We start from the raw sequence: 25,073 nt of genomic DNA, 5'->3' as shown, positions 1-25,073 counted from the left end.
ACTTTCTTCCTTCACTCAGAGCATTTTATTTTCTTTTTCATTTTTCCTTTCTGTCTTCATTTTCTTTCTTTCCCGTTTTTTCCCCCTGTGATGAGGAAGTTTTGTTTGGCCTGGAGTAAATGAAACTCAGAGCCCAAAAGGCCCAGTTAAATTGAGCTTGAAACTAAAAACCCATGATGCTCCAGTGAGTGCTGAGCAAAAAGGAGAATATTTGCTGTGCTTCACCCCAGTGGAATCATCTGACTTTTCTGTTTCTATTTCCTCTTTGCCTTCAGAACTAGAAGAAAACAATTATGAATGTAGAAAACTAACTCTTCTGAGATTAAATTCTTATAAACTGGAACTCTTTCATAACTGATGCGGTGATTTATATTAACTAATGTTGGTTGTAAGCAAATTCAATTGACCTAGTCGCAATGAAATGCCCTGGCACACATGTCCACTTCCAACTGGCTGTCACACAACCACCAGGCTTGCTAGGGACAGCCATCAGACCCATGCCAGTTGGCAGCTTTGACAGCAAGGCCATAGATCAAATGGAGTAGGAAAAAGCATCGCTCTCCCTCTTACCCACTAGACCAGTCCTATCCTCAGTTCAGAATTGGGGTAGCCAAGCACAGGCTCTAGATAAATTCAGTGAAACTCCTGCTAGAGGCACCTGTTTAAGAATTTCAGTGCAATTGAATCATTATACCTGTCATCCCTCTGCAATAAATTAGTTTCCATGTCAACATGAAGCCTAATAGAAGATTCTAGCTGAATGTAGGACTTTGAAATGGAACATTTTCTTCATTGTAAACCAAGATGGGTCTGTTTTAGGGAAAGAGTTTGAAGATTGGATGGCATTTAAAAATTTGCCTCTGCCTAATGGTTTGATTCACTCCTTAAACCTTGGTAATGACATTTCATACACCCTCTGACACTCCAAGACTGACAGGACTGTGTTTAAGGAGAAAGAATGAAAGACTCCCAATAATACTTGAATTCGGCTCCCTTGGCTGCCTGTGTTATGGCTGCCTGTGTTATGACAACATCTTTCATCATGGTAGTAATCTCATAGAGTAATGCTGGACAGCATAACAATAAACTGCTTTTATCTGGCTTTTTTTTTTTGTTTTAAGCTAAGCGATTTCCCTCATAGCAAACATTTTTCTGTAGACACCATCTACATTTTCCTTCTTGTTTCTTTCCTTGGGGAAAAGAATTGGCTAAATGGATACCGTTTTGCATCTATTTGGCATTTTGGATTTCAGTGAAGAAGACAAACACTCATATTTCCAAGGCATTTCTAAACATTTACTTTTGCCACATGCACATAATACATCCATGACAAATACAGGAAGTGAGCACAGGCCCTTGGGAAAATAAGAGAAGACAGGGTTGAGATGACATCGCTTATGCTACCTAAAATATTGTAGGCAAAGCTTGTGTACATATACTCTTGGTGGCTTATCGATGCTGCTGTTTTTTATGATAGTTATGAAGGTGGTCTTGCTCATTTAGGAAGGATGCTGCTTTATTTCCCTATTGCTTGAACCAGAAAAGAAATCCTTGTTCTTTGTGAATGTCCTGTGTTCTTTGGAAGAGCAAAGCACCATTCAACACCAAAGCTGGCCATTGGGATTCTCATATTCTTAGACCAAGGTGAGGAATTCATTCCCTGCAAGGTAAATAAACTACACAATGATAATAGCAATAACATATGTCAAAGTTTGCTATGAAAATGAAGTGAATGTATTTGATTTTTTTTTCCCATTCGGACCTTTGATGCTTTGACCCATTTGGCATCTATTGAAATACCTTAAAATTTCTTATGTCTTATGTCTTAGATGCTCTAAACATGTCATCTTGCAGGTTCTAATAACAACTCCTGAGGAAAATACGGTGATTCTTCCAATTTGCGGGTAAGGAAACCAAATCATCAAAAGTTAATGAATTTCTTCTAAGTTGACCAGTTAATTAATGGTTGAGCACAAGATCCAATCCAAGGTAATCTGGCTCAGAAATGCTCGCTTTTAAATGATAAACTTCAGTGCTAGAGATGGGAATGTGTCTCTGGGTAGAGATGTGAATCATTGCTGCTTTGTAGAAAAACCAGTTCAATGGTTATTTTTCTTCCTGTAGTGACTGTCTACTGATTTTGGTATTACAATAATCCAGGTTATTTCAATGATTAGTACATTTTCTTTTGGATCCTTCTCTGGGTAAGAGTATTCACATTAGAGATACATGAAAGAAGACTGTCTACTATTAGGTTTCTGCCCTAGTTCTTTTTTTAAAGATTTTATTTATTTATTCATGAGAGACATAGAGAGAGGCAGAGACCAAGGCAGAGGGAGATGCAGGCTCCTTGTGGGGAGCCTGATGCAGGACTTCATCCCAAGACCCCAGGATCACAACCTGAGCTGAAGGCAGACACTTAACCACTGAGCCATCCAGGCACCCCTCTGGCCTGGTTCTTATCTTAGGATCTAGTTTTGATATCAAGATGACCTGCAAGAGACCAACGTTCCTGGAGAGTTAAGAGTGTTTCCTTTGTGTAGATCCTTGTACTAAAGTTTCTTAAATAATTAGTGGACATTTTTTACCTACTGGGTACTCAGCTTTTTGCTGAATTTGTAGTTTCTTTAAAGCTTTGGTATCCAGGGATGCCTGGGTGGCTCAGTGGTTGAGTGTCTGCCTTTGACTCAGGTTGTGATCCTGGGGTCCTGGGATCGAGTCCCTCATTGGACTCCCCTCAGGGAGCCAGCTTCTCTCTCTGCCTATATCTCTGCCTCTCTGTATGTCTCTCATGAATAAATTTTAAAAAATCTTAAAAAAAAAGTTTTGGTATCCAAACATCCAAAGACCACACAGCCTAAACCTGAAAGAATGTTAAAAATGAAAATTCTTGTTTCCAATTTCCTGAGTCTGCATTTTAAAAAGACCCTTCAGTGACCGGCACCTGGGTGGCTCAGTCAATTGCACATCTGACTCTTGATTTTGCTTGGGTCATGATCTTGGGGTCATGGGATCGAGCCCTGCGTCAAGCTCCATGCTTGGCAGGAAGTATGCTTGGGATTCTCTCTCTCTCCCTCTGCTCCTGCCCCCAAATCTCTCTCAAATAAATAAATCTTAAAAAAAAAAAAAAGACCCTGTCATTCATGCATAGTAAGTAAAATCTAAGAAGCTCTGCTTTAAAGAACAGGAGTGTAAAAAAAAAAAAAAAAAAAGAACAGGAGTGTCTACACACCAGAATGTGATCCAAAAACCAAGATCCTGGCTCTGTCAGATACTGGCTATGTAAACACAGTCAAGTCCTATAGAGTCTGTGAGCTTCAGTCATCTGTAAAAGAAAGGAAATAATCAACAGCATAGTGCTGTTAAAGGATAAAGGTGGGATACACACGGAAAGCCCTTGAAATAGAGCTTTTTAAAGTTCTTCAATAACTCCACTCAGCTTGTAAGTCAGGCTGACCCTGTGTGGATGGGATACTTTATGTCAGGGTGGCCCCAAGGGCAAGGACAACCCAAGACCTGCTCATGCACTTAACCTGGTGAGTGTGGTGTGGGCAGCAGTGGAGGAGGTAGGAAGGGTGATAGAAGGTCACATGTGCATAGTGGCCACAGCCCTGGAAGCTCTGATGTCAGGGAATGTCCCAGAAGTAGGAGGAAAGTAGGCTGGGTTCAGGGGAAACTTGTTTCCTTTAGCTTTGTGTATTCAGTTATCACCATATTAACACATGGGTCATCACACATCTAGCCCAAATCCAGGGACCGGTCCAATGTCAGAACTGAAAACGGGACATAGAAGTCAGCAATAAAAAAAAAAAAAAAAAAAAAAAAAAAAAAACCAAAAACCTGAAAACATGAGAGGGAGAAAACTAAGAAGGTGACAAGAAGGGAATGCTGACCACACCCAAACTCTGGAAAAGCTTTGAGGATGTCAGTGTACCCACCAGAAGTATTCCACAGGCAGATCTGGCCCGCCTTCCGCCCTGTCTGGGATTTGCAGGTGAATGCACGGATGGAATGGGGATTTTCCAATTGTCACTGATGGGCTCAGGACACATTTTCAGAATGCATTATAAAAACAGCACTTCCTCGGCGTCCCTCGCTGTGGTCACACTTCCTGATCAACATGGGTTTTGTTATAATAGTTTCTTTCTGTTGACAGAAATGTAGTTGGCGACCTCAGGCAGCCTGCAGCTGGAATGTGAGCCAAAGCAAACACACCCTTTGGCTCCTCCTAGCTTCAGATGGTTGTAGTTTTTGAGTATGTGCCCTGGCAGCTCTCACTGCCATCACTGTTATTATTTCAATTTATTGTTAAGCTTTTCATAATTCTAGTAAAGATATATATTTCAAGATAGGACAAGGGTTAACTAAGTTCGCTGAAAGAGAAAAAATGCATAGAGAGGTGTGAAGCTGCCAGGGGAAGAGCCCTTTACAAATCAGGGACTCTGTGACCTCCTAGATCACCTTCCCAGTGTCGTGCTGCCCAAGTCGTTTTTCTTGAATTATACGGGCCCAGGAGCCACTGAGCATCAAGTATGCCAACGTCACCCAGAAGGTAATTATTGGTTATTTCCTTCAACTGGTGTTAATTCAAGTCCTCAACAAATAAAGTCAAATGAATAAAAATAAATAAGTGTTTTGGTTTTGTTTTGCTTTTTTCTTCTTTCCATGTTTATATTTGTTTTGAGATATCCATGTATTAGATATTAACCGGAACTGCTGAAGTTTGGGCGAGTGAAGTGGGTCACAGGCCATTTTACTCCCTCTGCTTGGTTACAATCTGCTTACTCCTTTGTTTTTCTCTCTCTTTCCCTGTCTTTGAGATACTGTCACTACCTCGTTGACTGCCCCAGGCCAGAGGCCTCGCAGGTGTGTAGGTGCTGGAAACTTCCATTAGGGCTTGTCCACCACGTCCTGTATCCCATTTGCACAGCCCTGCTTCTTCGTGCTTTGCCCACTTCCTGCATGCATTTTATGACTTTCCTTTCACACTTGTCATCTGCCGTGCATTGTTAAGACTGCTGGCTTCTCTGACCAAAAGGTACTGTCACTTTTTAATCTTTCTTATTTGCTTCTTTGTTTCAATCGGCAGCATTATTTTGAGTCAAGGTGCTGTGAAGACAAGTTTGTAGAATTCTGAGTCACTGAAGAGATGATGAGAGAGTGTGCTAATACCTCTTTGCAATTTCCCAAATGTAAGCAAATTTAACGGCATCTCATAGAAAACCCGAATTAAAGTGGATGGAGACATTACCAAGCTGTGAAATCATTAGTTCCCTACCAGCTGAGTCCTCAAAGCAGCATGTCTCTCTTTTATTCCATGTCTTAACTCAAATGGCCTAATTTAGATAAGAAACAACAATTGTACGACACCCTCCTCCCTGTGACCTATGACATCTGTCAACATTGTCAGGTATATGTGAGTTTTTTCCTTCCAAGTATTGAGTGAAGAGCAGAGCAGCCTATAGATAGCCTTTCTTCACCAGAGTAGGGTCTCACCCAATAACCATCAAACTGCCCCCTACGTATAACTCACCAGTGAAGTTGCCAGAAGTGCATTTTATGAGGGAAACTTGTCCAAGAACTGGGGATTGTTTCTTCCTCACTATTCCTTGGCTGGTTCTGTCACACTGTCACCACAACCTTTCATGTTCATTCTTTGAGTGCCCATGAAAACTTATTTTACTCTGCCAATGGTTTTTTTTTTTTTTAAGTCTATTAGAAAAAGTCTTGATGGTGACTAGGGGCCCCAGGTATAAGGACAAAAATCTGTGATGGAAATCACAATCGGGTTTCAGAGTTCTTTGGGGGAAGATGGGAAAGTTTGAGCAATGACAACATAGTAGAATAACGGCTGGAGTAGGAGTGTGTATGAGATGCTATGCTTGTAAATTTTGTTGAAGCTCTTTTGAGCTTTCTTGCAGCTCTAGGGCAGCGCTGTCCAATACAACTTCCTGTGGTGATGAAAATGTTCTGTATCTGTGCTGCCATATGGTAGCCACCACCCACATCTGCCTACTGAGCACATCAAATATGGGTAGTGTAAATGAAAAACTGAAACTTTGTTTTTATTTAATTTTAATTAATTTATACTTAAATTTCAGTAGCCACATATGCTATTGACTTGTGTATTGGATGGTGCAGTTATGTGGAGACATTCTTGGTCACTTATATTTGCATTTCTTTTCCTGGAAGATATGAAGGGCATGGGCACACATGGCACTGTCTTCTTCCCAGCATCACCAAAGTCACCAGTAAAAATTCTCTAGATGTTTACTTATACTTCCTTTAGGAAATCAACCCACAACTGAGAACACTCTCAGAGCGGTCCATACTTACCCCTCTTGGCATTAAAATTGCCTATTTATTTATATCTTCCCCATTGAACTGTATACTCTGTGAAAGGGACTATTTTTGTCTCATTCACCACTGTATATTGAGGGCAGACTCCAGTGACTACCAGAGAGGTATTTAAAAAACACCAGTTGAACAAATAGTTTTCCACATGGATTATTTAGAGGATCATAAAATGTCAAAGCCAAAGGGACTCTTGTTATTGTGACACATCCCACTGCTGCCTCCTCTAAACCACTTTTTATTTCTTCCTTCTGACCGGCAAACACCAGTGATGTTAGGGTGTCCAAGTCTTCCCCTTATGACTCAGTGAAACGTGGCCTATTGTCCTCAACTCTAGGGGTAAATCTTGATTGGTGTAAACAAATGATGGCTGTCTGGCCCAATTCCTGTGGCAATAATTGATTTGAAGGTGGGTATATAATCCAGATCTGGTTACTAAGATGTGAGGGGTTTCTTTTTGGAGTAGTTTTGGCAAAGGTTTGCTCTTAAAAGGGATGTAAGGAAGAAGTGGTCCATCTTTTGCTTCTAGGTATTCCTACATCTGGATGCGAAGCCTGGAATTTCTGCTGCCATTTTGTAAACACTATGGGAGTTGACTGAAGTAGACAGTTAAGGCAGATACAGAGTCTTTGATAATGTTGAGCTGGTTAATCAACCAACCGTGAAATCTGCCCCAAATCTCCACAGCTTGTTATGGGATATAATATAGGGAAGACTCCAATTGCAAGCTTACATGGTCATTGACAGCATTTAGTCCTTCCAGGTTACCAGGAGTCTTCCCATTTTGCTAGCTGATGGCCAGAGACTGTCCTCAGCCCCTTATTTTATGGCCTTCTCTATGAGACCACTCACATCTCAGCTTGCTTCTTTAAAGCAGAGTCTCCTCACAAGATGGATTGTTATAGTATAATGTAATAGAGTCATATACATCTCGTCAGCTTTGCTTGTCAGCTTCTGATTAGAAGTCTACAGTCCTGCCGGCACTCCAGGGGAGAAAGTCATGCAAGGGCTTGGTCATAGGGGCCACACTTGAGTCTGTTGCCAAGCCTCCTCATTATAAAGTGAGGAAATAGGCCCAGATGGATGGTTTGGCTTCTCAGAGATATGATTCCTTGGTGGAAGAACTAGGAATAGATGTTCCTTTTTTTTTTTTTTTTTGCCTCAACCCAGTAATTCAGCCACAAACTAGCTCAATGACATTATAAAGATACTTAATCTCATTGAGCCTCAGTTTTCTGATTTCTAAGACAAGGTCAATGCTATCTTTAAGAGATTGTTTTAGAGAGTTTCATGTAGTAATATTTGTATGTGCCTGTCATGGTTTCTGCAGATATTAGGTGTTATAAAATTTTACTCTATGCTTTCTTCCTTTTTCTGTCATGTTGTTTAGTCTCTCTCTTATCTCTGTAGTGAGAAGCAGGGGAGGGCTAGAATGTTTGGGGTGCTGTGTTTTACTTTCAGGGTTTAGAATGTAATCTGTTGGGTTGAAAATGATGGTAAGCAAAGTGTTTTTTTTTTTTTTTTTTTTTTTTTAACTATCTCAGGAGTAAAAACCTAGGTCCAGAGTCAAATAGGAATCCCTTCTTTAAAAGGTGCTATCATAACTGTGTCTTTGCTTTGGCCACAATCTCTGAACTTAAAGTCAAAGCAATTGTATTGCTGAACTGAGCTCTGGGGACTTTCTCCGCAGCATTTTGGTTTTTGCTTTTTAAATCAAGGTCAACTAGCTCCAGTGGAGGGCGTTTCTGATGTCAGCTGATCGTCACAAATAGTACACCAATAACTGCTTTCAAAGGATACAGGCTAGATGGTTAATGAAAATTCTTAAAGTGCTGCTGTTATACTGTGATTCTGAAAATGAAATTCAGAAATTTCCATGGGTTCAAGATAAGTTCACTTCATAAAGCCTACATGAAAATTCTATTCCTTCTTTCTGACCCACACTGAATTGTTTTATAGCAGAAGGTCAACAGGGTATGCGTTCTTTCTTACTACACTATCAGACTGCTGTCCTTTGGGGACAAGAGTCTTTATACACTGGTGAACTGTCATGTGTGATATGAAAGTAATGTCTTATGATAGACTCTGACAGAGTTAAGAGCTGGACTATTGTACCCTTATTTATTAAGTTAGGCTCCTGAGGGAGACATGTGTATTAAAAATTCCAACAATACTCATGGACATTTTGTCAAGGTTCTTAGTTCCATGGTGCCATTCTGGCTTTTGCTGTAAATATGAATCATTTTAGATGAAAGGATTGTGTAGTCTCTGCCTTGTTATTATAATAAAAAAGGTTACTTTTATTGAAATCTCATTATATATGAAGCCAAGCTTTGTTCTAAGTGCTTTGCATACGTTAAGTCACTTAGCCCTCTCAAAAACTCTTGACATAGGAACTAAAATCCCATGAGGGATATTTTCTGAACAGATATAGATATGTTACCAACTTAAGTTTGCTTCCTATTTTGTCAGCAAAATGTAAAATATTATTCATGATATTGGAGGCTGGAGGCAAATCTATTTTTCTTTTTATCTGTGCTTATCCAACACAGCGTCTAACTGTTTGATTTACCCTGGCTTCTACCAAAGTAAGAGAGTCAGGACATTCAGAGTCTTATAGTTTATTATGGAGACAACCTCAGGTCTGTGGTATAAGGATCATCTTACACTACTTCTTATTTTTTTGCTTATAAATATTGTTCATTAACTTTTATGAAATTGGAATTGGAGTTAATATAAATATGCCTTATGATTTATAAGTGATTATCTGATAAATTATGTGACAGATTTTTCATTATATGCAGTTGTCTTATATATAAGTAAAAAGGGGAAAATAAACATTTCTCAAGTAGATTTACTTGAATAGAGAACAATGTAAAGTAAATATATAATACTAGGTCCTAATGGTCAATGACTATTTATCGGTGATTAACATATTTTAACATTCTTACTTACTTACATGAGTTTTTTAAATGGTGAATAGTTTATCCTGGGACCAAAATCACTTGCCTCATTTTCTCCTATGATTTTTGTCACACGAGAGGCATTCACTCAGTGTTTCTGTATCATACCCAACTGTACCACCACTATTTTTATTGGATTCCTGATAACTAGAACAGAGTTTTAATTTTTCTCCTTGAAGAGTAAACCAGAATCATATACACCTCTAATTCTAATACTAGAACAACTACTAAACTCCATCTTCTGAGTAATTGTGTTTTATTGGAGAGTGTCCACTAAATAATCACCATCAGGTTGGAAAAAATAACAGTAATACTCTACTTCACTGGGATGGGGGTGTTTGGTGTGTCTTTTGGTTTTTGGAGGGATATTGTTGTTTGTTTTTGTTTTAAGCTAATAGCTATAATGACTTAAAGTCAATGATGAATTTAAGCTGAGTCCAAGGACTTTCCGATGTAATAGACTGGCAAATTCCACCTGGTTTAAAGTATCTTATCATCTAGAGGCCATTAGAGACTAAAATCTAGTGTCAGAAAATCTTTGAAGGAAATGATGCTCATATTATTTTGAGAATTATTAAAAGAACCTTGATCCAGCAGAGCTTCAGAGTTGTGTATTAGTAACTTGATAAGTTCCTTATGCTCCTCACTGCCAGAATAACTGGGTAACATATAATGGTTATTATATGTTATATGTTATATAAGCCCAAGTGGGCTTACTTGGAAAGTTTTATTTCTCCTGTGCACATAGGAGACTGTTAGGAACAGAGAAATGGACGTGATTCTTTGCATTGTATCTTCATAGCCAATAGACAGCTGACATTTTAACTGAACAGATAGGTTCATAAGTAGCTTGGGTGCTAACATATGGTGATATTTCCAATTATAGTCTCCTACTGTATAGTAGAACTTCTGATTTTTTTTTTAATTTGCTCATGCAAAACAAAACTCTCTTAATGATCATTTCTTTTGGTGTCCAAAAGAAGGTGCAAAATAATTGAAGGTGTGTTATGTAATAAAGGAAACTAATTCATTGCCTTAGGCTATGAACAAAAATATGTCATATTTAGAAAAATAAATGTATATGCATTGTGGGAGAAATTTGCTATCTTTCAAAGCCTTATGCCTAGTTTTGCTTAGACCTCAGATGCCTGGGTCAAATTAATATATCCCCAGAGAAATCAGCAGGGGAGATTACATTTTGGATTGAAAACTCCTACAAGAGGCTTTTTGTCTTAGAAACTAGTTTGTGCAGAGTAGGACAGCTGGGTACCCATCACTAAGCAGATGCTTATCCAGGAAGTCAGACACGGGCAGAAGAACGTGCAAAGAATTTAATTCTGAATTTCTAATGTGTTGTTTTAATTTTGAATGCGTAACTCCATGTTTGTGTGTGTGCATGGGTGTCAACTTTTCAAAGACTTAAGTTGAGGAGGAACTTTGAGAACTTCGATGGTGAGCTACATTTATTTTTCTTTCGGTGGTACATCATGGCCACTTTCCTTAACCCAGGTCCTGCCACCAGATTCTTCTGCTAGTCAGAGAAGTCTTCAGAGTCAATGACTTGTCAATATATACCTACTCCCTTTTGAAGTCAGAGTTTCTAGTCTCAGAGTTCAAAGTTAAGTTTTAGGCATTTACTTCATTTGTAGTTTCTAGATGATGTTCCTGACTGATTGCTGAAATTTCATGGATTTGATTTCCCAAGTTCCATGTCCAAAGAGCTTTGATGCGACTTACAAGTCTCTGTGAAAACACTGATTGCAAAATAAAGGACAAAAGAGATGACAGGCACATAGACCAAGGAATAAGTGGGTAAGAAATAGTGACAAAAAAGGGATATGAGGTGGTTTTTAAAAATATACCTGTATTAGAATATTTAGAGACCCAGGCTAGTTTATCAAAGTACTGATAAGAAGCTACACAAACTAGTCAAGTAAAAGAGCTGGTAATTATCATTTAAAAAATCCTAGAGTGTGCAAGTCAGATTAAGAAAATAAAAACAGAATTTTTTCATGGGTCCTTCTGCTAATAATTAAATAAGGTGCATCCATGTCCATTAGCTACACTGTTACCTATCATATATAAATCAAATGTCTATTACTGTTTCTTTTCCTTTTAAGTATATTTTAACTTGCATTTGTCTGTTATATTTTGCTTTGAACTAATACCTATAGATGCAAACTTGGCATGCTTATTTGGATTCTAATAGTTAATAAGGCAAAAAATTAATTGAAGCTGATAAACTTTATTAGAATTTTGGCCTCAAAATGATCATTTCTAGGGCATCTGGTGGGTTCAGTCAGTAAAGCATCTGACTCTTGATCTCAGAGTTATGAGTTTGAGCTCTAGGTTGGGTGCAGAGATTACTTGAAAAAAAGCTTAAAGCTCCATCTAAAAAAATGATAATTTCTTTGATTTTACTAATATTTGTTATTTGTTCTTGAGTTTCTCTCATGGAAAATGCCCTAATTAACTAATTAACCTGTTGAAATTTTAAATTAATTTTCCACCTAAAGCACACCATTATAATTAGAGCAATAAGATTGGTTAGGGTTAAGGACTAACCTCTACACAGTATAATAATAAAACTGTTTAGAAGATGACATCCATTTTTAGCTAACTAATTTCTCCCCATACCCTGGAAGAGCGTATTTATGGTGCATGTTAACCAAGTTAGGCAGACACAGAAATATGCCCACAATCAAGTAATAAACATTTGTGTGTGGAAGCCTCGTGCTGGTTTATATACAGTGGAATCCATTTCTTTCGGCAGTTGCTAAATTGTCAGCATGAACCCACCAAGGGTATAGCCTAGCTTTAGAAATTGTTGTTCCCACTCCCCCCCTTTTTTAAACCACACTTTATGATTTCTGAAATTCAGCTTTAAAAAAAACCAGAATTACAAAGTTTCATATTAAACACCATGCCACTATGGTTTGACGTTTAGCAGCATTAGAATTGTGGGGAAAAGAGCTTTTCATTATGAAATTAAATTTACTATCTTCTATATGGAAATGAGACTTGCTTCTGGTTTGTGGGCTAGCATTTAAGTAGTAAAAATGATCTAACAGGTAATCTTTAATTTGACAAATATGTAGATCTTTTGAATAAAGCCCTACTAGATATCACTGTCAGTAGGATTAACTTCAGGTTTCTCCGTGGACATGAGACAAGGAATTCATTAAAATAGATATTTCAAGCGCCTTGCTTGACAAATGAGAGTAAAATCAGAGTGGCAGCCCAGACCCTAAGCTCTCGTGGATACATGAATGGATGTGTCTATAAAGTGCAGGGATTTACAGGAAGGCACAGTAGGAGAAAGCCCATTTCCAGCTCTGATGTTACAGGGCAAGGAAAGGGGAGAAATAGGGTGGGAAAGAAAAAGCAATGCATCTCTCTCCTGTGTGGCTCTATTCATAATTAAACATTTAATTCAGTTACTATGGCTTCCTGATTTGAGGTTCATACTTTTGAAATTCTTTTATTGCCTTCCCACCATAGGCACAGGAGAACGGGGCAATGGGACAAATGAGAGAAAATGAAATTTCAGAAGATTGGGTGATCGATAGGCCTACAAATATACTTACAACTTCTATTGTTCCCATATTTCAAGGTTACATGTCTTGCAATGGCATAGAAGTGGCGAAAAACTGATTTGAAAGAAAGTAGGGATAGGGTGAGCAAAAGCAAATACTGCATGAGAATGGATCCATAATGTTCCAAAGAGAGCCAGTGACAGACCGTAGCTTCTTTTGTTGGTGTCATCCCAACGGAAGCTGGAAGTGTTTTCACCAAGTCTGCCCCAGGAGGGAATTTCAGTAGAATGAGATGAACCACAGGCTTGTAAAGTTACTAAATCTTTGAGAGCTCTAGGAAGTTGTAACACTGATGGGAAGGAGGACTTCTGTTATAATTAGAGAATTTCTGTTATAATTCAAAAGAATGATGACAAATTTGTTTATGGCAAATTAATTATTTCTGATCATCTTTTGTATTTTGTGATCTAAGCCCACTGAAACTTGACTTTTTTTCCTAAGCTTAGTATATACTCTTCTCTGAAATCTGGTATTTTATGAAATTACCTTTAATTTCTCCGTATGATTTTTTTCACTGCCTGGTGTTTTGGAAAGACACCTGTCTGTTCATTCCTTTGAAAGCCGGTCTATGTCTCTAGTAGATGCTTGCATACATGTGTGTATATCATCTTTTTGGAATAAATAAACAGGCATTACCATCATATGTTTACAAAATGGTTAGTAATTTATATGCTAGAAATATAAAAAATCTTTGGTATACCTGAAAACCTGAGAATTTCTTCTGATGACAAAATGAGAGATTTTGCATATTTAACTATTCTAAGTGAATCTCAGGCACTTAACTATTGAAAAAAAAAAAGAGCTTCATAGAGTTATATGAATCCAGATGTCCTTTCAGATTGTGAAACAGCTCAGGCTATTATGTAAATGTTTGGGTTGTGGTAGAAACCATAATATATTTTTCCAAAAGGCATTGCTTCTTCCATTTTAAACTTATGTACTCTTTGAGGGAAACTTAGACCATGTGTTTATGATTCATTTACACTTAACTCATCAAAATAATGTTTGCTAAGAGCTATTGGGTATCCAACCAGTTTCTTAATCTATGCGGATTTTTTTTTGAAATGTTTTCTTTTTTCTCCTTGGAATCAAGAAGTTAAATTTGATCAAACCACTTGAGTTTTTTGTTTTCTGCTTTTATTATTATTTTTTTTTAATTTCCCCATGCCTGAGAATCTAAAAGATACATTGGATTCAAACTAGTAAGATACCTGCTGTCTCTTACTGAACAATTACTCTCCTAAGACTGAGATTAAAAAAGAAATCATTAGCTACTAAGAAGTGAGCTATCTAGTGTTGCTGAAACAATTTGGTTACTACAGAATGACTAAAAGTTGATGTGATGAGTGGTAATGATTAAAAATGTAGTGGTGAGTCTTGGCCATTTAGAAGTAATATTTCCATTGCTTTATACAAATACATTTAAAAAATAATTTAGTGGAATGTGTAAGAAAAATAGGCTAACATGGTGACTGTAGTTGATAATACTGTATTGTAGACTTGAAATTTGATAAGAGAGTAAATCTGAATTATTCTCACCAAAAAAGGAACTATTTGATATGACGAGGTATTAATTAACCTTATTGTGGTAACCATGTCACTGTATATATGTGTATCAAATCATTCTGTTGTATATATCTTTAGCTTACACAATGTTGTATGTGAATTATAACTCAGTAAACCTAGGAAAAAACAGTAGCAAAAAAGTCAAGAAGAAATAGGCCTTTTTATTTGTTTATTTATTTATTTTTTTAGAGAAAATGGGAGAGAGAGTGCATGTGTACATATGTGAGTAGGGATGGGGTGGTGGAAGGGCAGAGGGGAGAGAGAGAGAGAGAATTTGAAGCAGGTTCTATGCCCAGTGCAGAGCCATCTAGGGGGCGATCTCATGACGCTAAGGTCATGACTTGAGCTGAAACTAAGAGTTCAATGCTCAATTGACTGAACCACCCAGACTCCCCAAGAAATAGGCAGGGAGGTTTGATAAGGCATCATAAAATTACTGCTGTACTTAGAGAGGTCAGAACTCAAAGGACACATGCCACAGTGTTGTCCAGAAGCTTTTTCTAGGAAAAAACAAGGGGTTTTAAAATACTTGAATCAGAGAAAAATATATATACTTATGTAACTTTTTAGTTCATAACTGATTTTTCCTCTAATATTTTTATAAGGTTGGAAACTTATGGATAGGCAGATGAATTTTGTTTCTTCTGCAGGAATGAGAACTTTTGTCATATCAAAATTCACACTTCACTGGTGTTATCCAAAAAGAGTGAGGGGAAAGCGTTATCTAGAAAGATTAAAGACAAATATCTGCCACGAGATCAAAGAAGTAGACAGGAATTGGTTTGTGCGGTCCCCTTCAGGCTGTGATAAGGAGTTCAGGTTTGGTTACAACTGTCATGGGAAACTACCTGTGGAATTTAGGGAAGAGAGTGGCATAATTTGATTTATGCTTCTTAGACCACTGGACTGCTCGATGGAGGATGAGTCACAGAGAGGCAGAAAGAGAAAAAGCAAGAGTAGGTAGGCAATACCCGGAGTAGTTAGGGGAAGAGATGATGGTGATTTAGCCCATAGTGCCAGTGGCTCAGTTAGAGAAAAATGAATGGTCTCATATTATATTTTGAAGACAGAGGGTGGTAGAAGGGGAGGAGGGCGGGGGGTGGGAGTGAATGGGTGACAGGCACTGGGTGTTATTCTGTATGTTAGTAAATTGAACACCAATAAAAAAAAAAAAAAAATGAAGACAGAATCCACAGGACTTGCTGACAGATCACATAGTGGGGAAACAACCAGTGGTGACTCCTTGTCTGGTTTCAGTAACCTGGAATATGGTGGTATTACACACTGGGAGGATTCGGTGTGGTTATAGGGGTCATTTGTTTTGGTTTTAGTTTTTCTAACTTGCTATGTGGCTTACTACAATGCCTGTTAGATAACCATGTATAAATGTCAGTCAAAACATAGATAGTGATAATGTGTATTAGATATTCTCAGTAGGCATGATGCTATTAAAAAGGTTCTTAAATAAAAGTATTCCTACCTGTACTCTCTATATGGGCTCTCAGGCCATTTTAATGAAAACCAGGACAAAGCGGTAGACATGGATAATCCTATTAGAACGCTTCTTTATGACATGTCTACTTAAGGATTTTCCTAAACCTAGGAGAAAAATAATTAGAATCATCCACCTGCTGTTTATTGTTTGTAGAGTGTTGTAATTATTTTATGCTTAAATTAACCGTTTACTCTTTGTGTGTAACTCATTCCAAAATACCATACTCAATTTTTTGGTGAGAGTCATAGACTTCTCTAGCTATTACTGGAGAAGTCCAATCTTTAACTTCCACAGATCAGATGAATTTATTAAAATTGTGTTTGTTTCTAAGAAAAAGTATATAAATATGTAAAGCATGTATTTTATATATAGCATATATATATACATATAAATATACCAATATTTATACAGATATATATCCATTACATCCTAGGTATTTCTGACCCCTCTATGCCAACAGTCTCAGAGTCCTCTTGTATATTCTCAGTCATTCAGTGCTTTCCAAGATTTTCTGAGTGAAGTATATTTTATAGTGAGTTTTGTTTATTCTGCTGTAGCCTCTCCTGCCAATTATTTGTGTTCTGGCCAATAGTTTTGATCTATAAAACTTAATAAAAGTGACAGTCCTGGACTTACCCCAAGCCGATTAGCCTCATAGTTGTTAAAAATACAGGTTTCCTGGTAACTTGAAATGCCTTCAAAAAATGGCCAATTATGCAGTGTAAAAGATTACCTGGTAATAAGGGAATGGGAGAAATGCTCTGACATTACAAAGGCTTCATTCATACCACTGCAGCCTGGAGGAGTTTCTCTGCCATTAAATGACCCATAGCTGGGAGAATCTATGGTTGGACAAAAGGCATCGTTTTAGGAATTACACTTCATGACACCACATAGGGCTGGGTCTGTTGGTGATATCATTTCCAAGAGCATATGCCTTATGCAAAATGGAGTGTTTATTTGTATGCATATCTTCTGAACTGAGGAAACACCAAATGAACCCCATATAAGTAGACCTGGAAAGCATCCCTCTCATAGAATGGGACTGAAAAAAATCTTGTGAGCTGTATCGCCTACCTCATGTGAAACAAATTCATACAGGGTAATGTGTTGAAACAGAGGCACTCAACCTATTTTTTTCCATCACAATACACACGGTGAATGACACTTACTTATGTAACACTTTCTGATGCAGAAGTCCCAATATCCCACATTTTTTTTCACTCAAGAAAAGTAATGCATTTAAGAATACAAGTACATGATAATAAAAATATACAGGTAATCTTACCATTGTTATAATTTGTATTAAAACACGTATGTCATTCACAAATGCTGATTCTTTGTTGTTAATAATTTCTTGCACGGGATACAGCTCAGAGCTAATGGTTGTATTGATGAATGGTTCTGAGATTCTAAGTACAACACATTGAAACACTTTAACAATCTATGTGTGATATTCCTACCCAAAACCAAGCCTACTCTCTGACAAAACATTCCACAATCACTCTGAGGATGAGCTTTTTATATTATAACACTTGGCGGTTTTTCCTTCAAGTCTTTTGGGTTGTATCCCATACTCAGAAAGACTTTTCATTTTCCGAGATTATATTTTTAGAAATAACTTGTGTTTTCTTCTAGTACTTTTATGATTTAATTTTTTTTCCTTCAGTACTTGGAACCTCTGCTATGGAGAAATCCTATCACAACTTGTTCCTTTCCTTAAAATAGCTAGCTCAAAGGCTTTTGCTACATATTAAATCTGGAAGCAAAGATTCTAAGACTTTAGGGATAATTATTAGGTTTTAGAGCAGAAATATGCTATAAAGATCAACCAGCATAATGTCCTCATTTTCAAGGTGGGGAAATGGGAATAAATGTAAAGAATGCCAGAATATAAAATGTCTTATTGAGGACCTCACAGTGTCAGGTGCCAGAAGGCACACGTCTCCATGCTCATGAGTTTACTCCCTTCATTGGATTCATCCCTCTGTTTTACCATCATTTAACAAGCAAATCTTGATCTGGGCAGCACCTGACTTGAGTTGGCTGGATTTTATTGATCATCTTGTTTCACTTAAGAGGATAAAATGGACTTCAGGTCTTTAGATCCCTTTCGGGGAAGTGGGAACCTAGTACAACCCAACTGTTAGATTCTGAATATTTTCCTTCTTGTCCAGATTCAGAATATTGTCACTGGTTATTATAAAGTCTAAGGGTTAGTCATAAAAATATCCCTGAATGTGAAAACAATCTGTTTTCTTCCTAGGCTTTATTGAGCACTTGTAAGAAGGTTGGGAAGAAGCAGATAAAGAGAGGAGAACTCTGTCCATGGCCTTCGGTGACATCACAGCATCCTAAATGAGCAGTAGATTTCCAGCATTATTCCATAGTCCCACTGGATTTCACAGAGTCAGCAAAAGAATGCTTTCAGAGGGAATTGAGATTTAATAAAATATAAAATGTAGAATTCAGTTTTCTATGAGGCAGACATTCTCCAGGTTCATTCTGTTCTCAAGCATATAGATAGTTGTAACAATTGACTGCAAGGTCTAGCTTAGAGAAGCCCGTGAGAAGACTGGATCTGTTCTTTGGAGGACACACTTCCTTCACAGAGACTAAATATTTATGTGGCCATTACTCTGAAATATTTTCCTTGGGACTCAGTATTTAAACTCACAAAGCTGCCTGCAGTTAATTCTTAACAGCAATTCTTGTTTTAAAGAAACCATATTGTGCGCCCCACACACCTTTCTTACTCCATAGTAGCATCTCAGGCTGTTTAAAAAAAATTACAATGGGTATAAATAGTAATCTAATTATAGTTAGAAGAGATTTACAGCTCTAATTACAACTGCTGTTAAATTTCAAAGGGACTGACATAAGCAATCAACACATCCCATACAAGAATCCATCTTGCTATTATAAAAGCTACCTGCCAATTGTTTGTCAGTTGAATGACATGCAACACTGCACACATTATCTCCAGAATTAGTGATACCGACAGTTTTGCCATGTTTAATGTATGTCGGCAGTATATTGCACAGGCATGGAGCCTAGAAATTACTCAATTAGGGATTGCCGAATTGCCAATATATGCATATTTCATCTAGTATGTGATCATCTCTTCCTCTCCACGGCATTTTAAAAATTATTATTTAGCTCAATCAATTACACATTCAGAACTTCTCCATGGTAAAAGTGACCATTCTGAGAAACATACACATACACACACAACCCCTTTCTTATAAAAAATAATATGTATTTTACTTGACAATCACAAGGTATTTGCTATGTGTCAGGGTAGAAATTTTATAATGGTCTCATTTGAGACTTGGAACAATCCCTTAGCTTATTTACTACTGTACCTATTCTTTTGGATAATTTCTGTTATGGAATGAATATTATATATTTTGGGAGATGGGGCAGATGCCTGTGCTTTTTTTTTTTTTTTTTTTTTTTTTTTTTAATTGCTAGTAATTCCTGCAGGCTGAGGAAAAATGGTGAAACCATATCCCAACCCTTACCTCCATCAACCGGCCATAGCTAGGCACACTGACCACCACATCTGAGGCCTCAGCCTTCCTCTGGATTCCTGAACCATCTGGACAAGGCATATTTAATTCATTCCAGACCAGTTATCTAATGGGATTTCACATTAATCACGCTCTGCGATCTGGAATCTGGGTGTCCCAATGCAAACCATCTGGCATCCAGTAAGTTTCTCTAAACCAAGGTTCCCCACTTCCCAGGCCTGACTGCTTGGTGGGACTCCTCCTGCCCTAAAGATCCTTGCCAGGGATGGGACCTGTGCTGACAAAATGTGGCCCTAGGGTGAGGCCTTGCTGTCTTGTGTTCAGACCCAATTATGATTAACTTCTTTCTAACGTGTTAACTTACATTCCACAGTATGTTACCAATACATTCTTCCAACTTCTTACAACCTGCTATCTTTTGACCTGGAAATCTTGTTCTGATGTTTAATGAAATCACATTTTGATTCAGGATTGACATGAGAGAGTATGAACCAGTGTGGGCATATTAGCTGCTAAAATAGTTAAGTTACTTCCTACTAGTTGGTCAAGAGCTGTTGGTCCCAAGACCTCCTCTCACCCCCAAATACTCCTCCCTTCCCTCAGCTGGCATGGTCCCTCCCTCAGGACTCACAAACATGCATATCATTCAGCAACAGGATAGTCCCTGGCACATCAGGAGACCTATGGGATTCTCTCGCTATCACTGGTTTCCATTCTGCTTGGTTGGCTGTTCTACCTGTTGTGTGCCTGTTAATGTTTTGAATATCACTCTCAACTTTTATCTTGATATTTTGTTTTTGGTTTAGACAAATTAGTAGCCCTCTATCTCAGGCAATAGCACAGATTTTCACTCCTTTTTACTTCTTGTAAATGGGGGTATTTTATATTTTTTTTCTAAGATTTTATTTATTTATTTGACAGAGAGACTGCACAAGCTGGCAGAAAGGATGGCAGAGGGAAGGGGAGAGGGAGAAGCAGGCTCCCCACTGAGCAGGAGCCTGATGCTGGGCTCCATTCGAAGACCCTGAGATCATGACCTGAGTCTAAAACAGATGCTTGACCGACTGAGCCACCCAGGTGCCCCGATATTTTCATTTTCAAAGTACTTTCGTGTGTGTGTTTGATTATGCAGCTATGGACAGCACCACTTTTTAGTTCATGTAGAAAGAATAAAGATGCGCTCAACAAGCAAACTGAAGGAATTTTAAAGCAGGGTTTTGGCAATGATAATGCAGTTTAACTAGATTGTAGGTCAAGGCAGTTGGTCACGTCTCTGATTCAGTGACATTTGAAAGACATAATTACAGTAAGACAGCGAATTCGTGTCGACGTGAATAGTTTTTTCTTGAGATAACTGATCCCAGAGGATGGCAGGAATTATTTTCTTATGTATTCTGCTGGCATTTGTTTTGTCAGAATGTAACAAATTATACATAAATCCTGTTTTATAAATGGTGTGCTGTGCTTTAAATACAGTCCAATATGTCATTCTGTCACAGATTAGCAATAGCAAGCTGTTTTGTTGATTGATTCATGATTCTCAGGGCCCAATTGAAAAAAATTATTACCAAATTTATGAAATTTTCCTTTAAAATGAATTATTGAAATAGTTTATGCTAAAATAATAATAAAGGCATTTTTATTTTTTTGCATGTTAAAACTGCTCCTGAGCCACTGACATGTCTTCCTTAACACCCTGAGAATTCCTGATAGTGTCAATGATGTATTAGGTGGCTACATAAATGATGCTTGGTTACAGTTAATAATTAATATAGAATTTGTGTGAAGCACAAGTTACTTTTTTAACAGCACCTGGTATCTCTTGGGAAACTGTGCAACTTAACTTTACATCACTTCAAATTTCTTTTTTTTTTTTTTTTTTAATTTCATTCCTTTCTTTTATTTTTAAATCTCTAAATGCCCTCACTGAATTAAGAACACGTAGCTTTGGCAAATCCAGCTCTTGTATGTACCACATAGAAAACTAAAGTCAAAGATTACATCTCAATGGCACCATTGATTCAGAGACAGAATTAAACCTACATCATCAATAAATATTTAACCTTTGTCTTTTTGGCAATAGATACCTTGAGTATCTGGTTTCTAATAGTAAATCCTTGCTCAAGTTTTGTCTAGCCAATTCTTTTAGGAGTTCACAGTTTTAACCCTCGGGGGTGAAAATTTTGCACATTCACTGTATGTATAGTTTCCTGGTCAAGATGTTTATCTTTACCCCTTCTGAAGTCTAGGCTAATTACCATGAATTCAAAAAATCTGAGTTTTCCTGTTTGTAAAATTTTCACCTCATCATTCTCTCTTTGATCAAAAAAAATCTGTCCATTTGCCTTGGTCTAAGAAGCCCTAACTCTGGAACTCTTGCATTACTTTCTGTTCTAAGAGGCCAGATAAGGATGAAAATTTGATCTGTCTGTGTAACAAGGCGTGGAGTTCCCTTTTATCTTCTTAGGGATTAGGCAGTGATCCGCTGATGGTTGGTAAATCCCAGTATGGATCGAGTGAGTCCCCATTTTACTGATTGGGTTTCAGGCTGAAACCAAAGAAGAAAATCTCCAAAACAGATGACCCCGAAGGGCCTTTTATTTTTTTTTTAAACCTTACTTGCTCTGTTACTTTTCTAGAGGAGCTCACTTCCCTATCTCTTTCCCTCCAAAGAAGGAGTCTGAAGACAAATCCATTATGATCCTCATCAGCCCTTTAGCTAATGCTACTTTTAGCCTTAATAAACTTATTTGCAAAATTTAAGATTTAGAAAGAAAGTGAGGTCGCTTAGACTGTTGAACTTACGTTGACAATGACAACCAATCCTTGTGAAATCTTGAAAACTGTGAGTGGGAAAGAATGAATGTCTCACAAATGCTCTGAAGAAAGTACTAAATCTAAATCAATAGAATTCACTGGAGCCTACTTGGCACTAAATAAAAAGGTGGAGGCATGGGACAATAACCTGAGAGAGGTAACTTGAGAATTCCAAGTCCAGCTGAACACCCTGTTGTGATAGAGAGCCCTAGTTGAGTTGAAAATAAAATTGAATCTGTATTAAAGCTAAATTGTATACCCTTTTTTAGACATTTCTAAAAATTTCAAGGCTTTATGTTACAAGTCTAGATATGGATTGTCTTGCACTTTAATAGTGTTTTAAAAGTATCTTTCTGAAAAGATAAAGTCCTTAATAAAAGTCCAATGAATGAAAAATTTCAACTGGAAGCAGTTGATAAATTCTTGGACTAAATCTACATGACTAATTTTAAGAGAAAAAGATCTGGACAGTTGAAAAATGCCATGTGTTCAAAGAAGTAGTTGATTTTTGTCCTAGTTAGGGCAAAAGTTAAGTTAATTCTGTATGTATGTCTACAACGTAAAATTGTCAAAAGCTTTAAAATTGTTAATAGCTTTGGTGTTTCTAAAAATCTTATTTTTTTTCATGGTTACTATGGATTGATAAAAAACCCATTTCATAAAAAAAAGTTTATCCTCATGTCATTGCTGCCACTTGAACTTGATTTTCTAAAAATTATTTACCTTTTCCTCCTTATCAGTTCTGAATCATTTTACATATGTATTTGTGTATACACACCCACACATATACACATATATCTTAGGTCAAGTTTCTTGGCAAAAGAAAAAAGAAAAAAAAAAGGTAAGATTTGTAGGAAGTTGATAGGGAAGGGTTTTTAAAAGCATCAAATGTGGGGTAATTAAGGAAGCAGCATCAGGCAGGGAAAGACATGGGGCTATGATACAATCATAACAGAATCTCAGCTGATCCTTTAGGAAGCTCTGCGGCTGGAATGTCACTTCAGATCTGTCCTGAATTGAGACAAGAAGACTTACCTTTGTACCCTACACCATCCAGTCATTGGCCACAAGCTGTCCCTGGTCAACCTTGGAAAAGGAAGTTGTCTTTGAGAGCAATTTCTAGGGAGATGTCAACTGTGAACCACCAGGACCCAACACTCTAGTAGCGTCTGTCTTCAAAGGGTAACTGGGCATCATTTCCATGTACTTGCTTCGTATAATAAATTTATCCCATCTGCAAAGAGTTCCTCCATTCTTCTGGTTGGTTTCTTTTACCTAAGAAATTTCTAAGAGGAAGATCCATGGGGGAAAAAGCAGTTCCCACTGCTGCATATGGCATGATCTTGCACTGCCACCCTTAGGGTCATATGTTGTGATCTTCCTACTGTGACTTTCCATAAACTCCACAGAGGGGCTCCCCTTATAGATACTTTTGAATATGTAGGGTCATGAGGATCTATGACCCAAATGGCAGGGCTGCCTACATTTTAGGCTGGTTCTCCTGAAGAGTCCATTTCTCACACTCACAGTTGGCAGCCTTACATTACTCAGTGAGTTGGAGCAATGCTCCCAGTTGTGGAATAGATGCTTCCAGAATCTGAAGAGGTCAACTATGTGAGATGCTTTCTTCTTCATAATGGGAACTTCATGGTATAAGAACATATCCTTTATTTTGGCTTAATCCAGATGACTATGACTCTAAACCTGCACTGAAGCAAGAGGGCCTGAAATCTTTTTTTCATGTGGAAGCACTCTTTATTTTCACTTGGAAGAAAAAAAGCAATTTTCTAAATCATACTCCACAAAACAGCCTTGAACGTAATTGGAATCTTCTTATTTTCTTAGAAGGGAGAATGGATGGTAATGTAAGATAATATGCATGGCAAGGCATAAGAAGAAATTTTGAGGGGAAGGATTGTTATGAACCAGGTGGTTTCATAAACAACCAGATTATTTTCTGAGCTTTATTATGACTTTGTTCTTTTGAGAGTTTGATCAGTCTATCAGGTAATTATTTTGATACTCTTGGTTTCTATGAACCTTTGTTGAATTATCTTCTCCCTCTCCTATATAACCCTTTAAACAACATTCAGTTATCTAACAAATATGTATTAAAGCCTACTTTGTGCCAGGCTCTGTTCTAGGTTCTGGGAGTGTAGCAGTGAACCAAACTTTCATGGAGTTCATATCATGAGATAAATTTAAAAAACAAACAATTTTCTATTCACTTATATCCATTCATCCATCTATCCATCATTTCCAAAAGCAGTTCATACCTGAAAATAGTGAGAAAATAAACCATGCATATTTACAGAAGAAGAATGTTCCAGGCAGAAGGAATAGGAAGCACCAAGGTCTTGATATATAAATATGTTTGTCATGTTTTAGGAATAGCCAGGGTGCCACATGACCAAACTGGATAGAGCAAGGAAGAGTGTCAGGAGATGAGGTCAGATTCACAACAAGGTATCAAGTCTTATAAGACTTTGATGACTACTGCGATAATTTGGCTGTATTTGGACTAAAACAGGACGCTATCGGAGGGTTTTGGGCAAAGGAGTAACATGCTCTGATTTACATTTTAAAGTAATCCCTGTGGGGATCCCTGGGTGGCGCAGTGGTTTGGTGCCTGCCTTTGGCCCAGGGCGCGATCCTGGAGACCCTGGATCGAATCCCACGTCAGGCTCCCGGTGCATGGAGCCTGCTTCTCCCTCTGCCTATGTCTCTGCCTCTCTCTCTCTCTCTCTCT

At 37.7% G+C, this 25,073-nt stretch overlaps 1 long non-coding RNA gene across 1 annotated transcript; it reads left to right on the top strand.

Moving 5' to 3' along the window:
• Positions 1 to 1,507: 1,507 nt before the first annotated feature.
• Positions 1,508 to 18,402, top strand: LOC144306425 (uncharacterized). Its single transcript, XR_013373542.1, has 3 exons — positions 1,508 to 1,644; positions 1,855 to 1,904; positions 18,241 to 18,402. It is a non-coding gene; the product is annotated as an uncharacterized LOC144306425 (long non-coding RNA).
• Positions 18,403 to 25,073: the final 6,671 nt, after the last annotated feature.

This window comes from Canis aureus, chromosome 37, assembly GCF_053574225.1.
Source record: "Canis aureus isolate CA01 chromosome 37, VMU_Caureus_v.1.0, whole genome shotgun sequence".
In the NCBI taxonomy this organism is placed as follows: Eukaryota; Metazoa; Chordata; class Mammalia; order Carnivora; family Canidae; genus Canis; species Canis aureus.
This window is presented reverse-complemented; position numbering and strand designations above follow the sequence as displayed.